The sequence below is a fragment of the Alexandromys fortis genome, unplaced genomic scaffold (assembly GCF_014885135.2).
Source record: "Alexandromys fortis isolate MF-2015 unplaced genomic scaffold, M_Fortis_MF-2015_v1.1 scaffold_87, whole genome shotgun sequence".
NCBI classification, from domain to species: domain Eukaryota; kingdom Metazoa; phylum Chordata; class Mammalia; order Rodentia; family Cricetidae; genus Alexandromys; species Alexandromys fortis.
Genome location: NW_026067971.1, coordinates 1,544,684 through 1,549,161, shown reverse-complemented (window position 1 = coordinate 1,549,161; position 4,478 = coordinate 1,544,684). Strand labels below are relative to the sequence as shown.

The following is a 4,478-nucleotide window of genomic DNA, read 5'->3' as shown; positions in this document are numbered from 1 at the left end:
CTGGTGCTGCCAGGAGCAGACGTGTCTCCTTGTCATGAAAAGTCCTAAGTTATTAAAATATTTTAAATGCCATATTCTGCAGTCTTTGAAAGATATGAAGAATGCCTATCTAACTGAAATATATCTCTATATATCTAGAAAATCTAACTAACATGACTACAAGCTTTACTATCATCGATGATTATCCATTAGCAACCTATATTTTCTAATTATACATTACATTTTTAAATGAACTACACAACTACAATACCTTAATCAAGATCAAAAATACATATAACAAAATTGACCATAAAATCCATACCAATGCAAATTATTCATATCTATATCAATCTCCTACTGAGTTTAACTGGAATAGAATTGCAGAAGTCTTTGTCACACAGACATTTTAAGAGGAACTGGGGGCTAGAGAGGTAGCTCAGCAGTTAAAAGCAGTGGCTGCTCTTCCAGAGGTCCTGAGTTCAATTTCTGACAACCACATGGTGGCTCACAACCATCTGTTATGAGATCTGGTGCCCTCTTCTGACATGTAAGTATATATGCAGAGCACTCGTATATAAACCATAAATAAAGCAAACTTAACCAAAGAAGGAAATAAGATTTAAAAAAAAAAAAAAGAGGATCTGTGTTCATCTTAGATGTGTAGCCTTGAGCTTAGAAACTGTGTTAAGCCTTTTTGTGAGTGGGGATGGGGGTGTGTAAAATCATGTGTCACTTTTAGACCCAAGTTGAGACAGACTGGGAAAAGGTCTGTCCAAAGTTTGTCAAGAGAGTCTTTGCCATCTTCCAATAGAGCGCCAGATGTTCTGCCTAGACCACTGTTTAAAATGACATCCTAAGACAGGTGTTTTATCGATTTCTCTCTGTCATAGCCTGGATAGCTAATTGAGGGTTTGCTCTTTTCTGTATATACAACCTCAGGGAAGTTGTATTTGGAAATTTTTCTAGGGGCTGGCATAGCTCTTTGGTTCCACTTTCAAGAATTCCGCAGAAGCATTCAGAAACTGGGGTCATCTTGAAAACCTTCCTTTGCCCATTGCGTGGGCCAGAGCAGGTGCAGTTTAGAATAACCTCAAGAGGGGTTGAGCTTTGATAGGCAACAGGCTGTGTTGAGCTGGCCCAGCCTGTGCAGCTTTACTAAATCAAAATTAAATGTTAATGCTGGCAATGTCTGTGCCCCTCTGCTGGGGAAACTAAAATGCAGAGAAACGAGGCTCTAACAGCTGCCAGTAATCGGGCCACTGCCTCCCCCGAGCCTGGGCTCTCAGGATTTACACCAACACCTGATAATGGTCATGTCGTGTGAAATGCTCACCTTCATCGAGAGGTCGGACTGGAGGAGTGTGTTCCTGCAGAGGCTGAAGGTCCTTGAGAGAAACACAGGGAGGGCATTGATGCACAGAAAACAGACATAAAAAGCAGAATGGTCCTATGCCCCCCCAAAATAATGTCATTCCCAGGCAGCTGCTGAGGCTGCCCTGTAGCTGCTGTGATCAGCCCATGCTTCAGGGATGGTCGGCTTCCCCACAGGCCTATCATGGACACGTTTGTTGTCCTTTCCTATAGAACGAGATATCCCAGCACTCTGTGACGTTCTTGCCCATTGAGTGCCGAGACACTCTTGCCCATCATTTATTCCGAATGCATCGCCGCAGGCTATGGATCCTTCAAGAACCATGGTTTCATTCACAAATAATGGCCGTCTGGATTCCCGTGTTCGATACAGGCCACAGAGAAAGCTGAGGCCACCGACACCATTCCAGGTTTCCACTCCTCCAGAACGGGGTCTGTTGTGTGAGGAGCGTTGGTCCCCCAGCCTTGGAACAAACCCTGGATCCTCTGTGTGGCTTTTTCCCTGGTGAGTCAAATGGCCTCGGAGGAATGAGTCCTAACCCAGAGCTCTTAAATCATCATGAGAATTTCACATGTGTGGTTGCTGGGGGCAGCGGAGACCTCACAGGTTTAAAAAGAAAAAAGAGGAGAGGGAAGAGGAGGAGAGAAGAGGAAGTAGCAGCAGCTGTTCTTGCTTCTCAGGCAATGCCAACCACTCGAGTTGAGTCGAGTCAGGAGTGGCTGTTTGTGGTAGGCACCGAGTCCTTCTGCGTGAGGTTCTTACAAGAGGCATGTGGAAAAACTGTCACATGGGACTCGTGAAAAAGAGATGAACTGGTCCTTTGAGTTTGAGGCTAGCCTGTCTACATAGTAAGTTCCAGGTCAGCCAGGGCTACATCATGAGACCCTGTCTAAAGCAATGAAAACTTAACTCTTTACTGACTGGAAAGATGATTCAGTTGTTAAGAGAGGACTTGATGCTCCTGTGGAGGACCCAGGCTCAGTTCCTGAGGACCCAGGCTCAGTTCCTACCCACTCCCATCCAGAGGCTCACAGCTGCCTACAACACATAATTTCAGCTCCAGGGTATCCAATTTCCCCTTCTGGCCTCTAAAGGCACCCTCACTCCTGTACATACCCACACACAGACACACCATAAATACATATTTATAAGAGAACTAAATAGGCTGTTAGTTCTCATACCCATCCTCAGCTTCCAGCTTCTCTGAAGCGCATGGTCTGGTGTCTGAACATTTGCAGTCTCCAGGCTCTCTTCTCCAAATGGTATTCAGGTTTAGCCGATGGGGACCCCCCCTCGAATCCCAGAGTTGATAAAAAGATATTTTAATTGGAAGACACATGAAATCCAGCAGATGCTGGAAGAAGTCTTCTAGGAGTTGCTCTTATCTAGCCAAAAGGAGAGACTTAAGAAATGAAGCCACTTCAGATCTCCTTGAGCCAGGAGAAATCTCTGTAGATTCCCTTTCTGGGGACAATACGGGCAGGCAGAAGACAGATGACACACACTGCACACTGTGTCCCAGACTCTCCTGTTTCCCCTTATTCTTACCCTATGGGATTAACAGTTCCTCACAAATATCTTGGCTTTTGTGTACCTGCACATACAAAGTACACAACACACTCACTCACACGAATAGAGAGAATGTAATTTAAATGACTTTTAAAACCCCTAGACATAGGAAATCTGATGGCTTTTTTTCTCTCTTGAAATCCCTCCTCACTCCGTCACTTTTTCCGCAATCTCTCACTGACCTGTAACAATTCTTAATATCACCTGTTTCTGCTTTGCAGACTCCTGTGAGTCTATGTCATTTCGCTGTCCTGAGATAATAAGCTTGGAACCACCACCCCGGACCGATCTGTGATGACCGCGGGTGTCCAGCACCTTAGGTCCCTGGGTCATGCACGACTGGGCTGTGAAGGACTCTCAGAAACCCTGACCTGGGGCTGCAGAGATGGCTCAGCAGTTGAGAGCACCAGCTGCTCTTTTGGAGGACCCAGGTTCAATTCCCAGCACCCGCATAGCAGCTCACAACCGCCAGTGAGTCTAGGTCCAGGGGATCCAGCACCCTCTTATGACAACTGCATAGGGAGCACTGGTGAGGACCTCACGGCGACCTTGGCCCTTTGACAACGGTCCAGCATTTCAGCACTGCAGACCACACTTCTCCAGCCCCCTTTTGCTTTCATTTTTAATGATTCTCATTATTAATGTCTTTCCGTTCGGGAAATTTTGTGTGGGATTGTTTATATCTTTGTAAAGGATGAAAACACGTACAATGGTATCCTCTCTAAACAATATAATTCTTTAGAAAAAAACATTCCCATTGTGCCCTCCTAATTACACCAAGAACAGGAAAGTTAGAGATTTTCCAGACACCCCTGACCCCAAGGACGAAAAACCTACAATCTAGATCAAGAGCCTGAGGCCGTGAAAGGCAAGAGGTCCGTTATTAAATACAGAGAAATCTGAATGTACAGTGTAATGGGAAAACAAAACTGTAGTGTAGTGTCTGCTCCCCAGAGTCCTTTCCCAAGGTCAGGCACCTGGATGAGGACCTCCATTCCCTGGGGGCTTAAGGAAAATTCCTGCTTCAGTAAGCAGTCGAGGACTCAAATTTTGTTACCAGGAGACCTAACTTTTCTTTGTTTTCGGTCTTTGATTTTTTTTTTTTTTTTTTTTTTTTTTTTTTTTTTTTTTGAGACAGGATCTTGCTAATTGGTTCTTTTTTTTTTTTTTTTCTCCCTGCAGCCCAGGTTCACCTGCCTCTGCCTCCTGAGTGCAGGGATTAAGGGCAAGTGTCACAGGGTTTCTCTGTTCAACAGTTCTTGTTGCCCTGGAATTTGCTTCGTAGACCAGGCTGGCTTTGAACTCACAGAGATCCTGCCTCTGCCTCCCAAGGACTAGGACTGAAGGCCCCGTGGTGACACTTTTTTTTTTAAAGGTTGTTTTATTGTTTTGATTTAGAGGAAGGTTTTTTATTTGTTTGTTTGTTTGTTTGGGGTGTGTTTTGTTTTGTTTTTCTTTATTTGTTTTCCAGGACAGGGTTTCTCTGTACAGCCCTGGTTGTCCTGGCACTCACTCTGTAGCTGGGCTTGAGTTCAGAACTCAGAGATCTGCCTGTCTG

At 44.9% G+C, this 4,478-nt stretch overlaps 1 long non-coding RNA gene across 1 annotated transcript in view; it reads right to left on the bottom strand.

Moving 5' to 3' along the window:
• LOC126509681 (uncharacterized) overlaps positions 1-4,478 on the bottom strand; it is a 26,805-nt gene that overhangs the window by 10,574 nt on the left and 11,753 nt on the right. The window contains exon 2 of the long non-coding RNA XR_007594226.1: positions 1,313-1,364. This is a non-coding gene — a long non-coding RNA (uncharacterized lncRNA). The remainder of the gene's footprint in view (positions 1-1,312; positions 1,365-4,478) is intronic.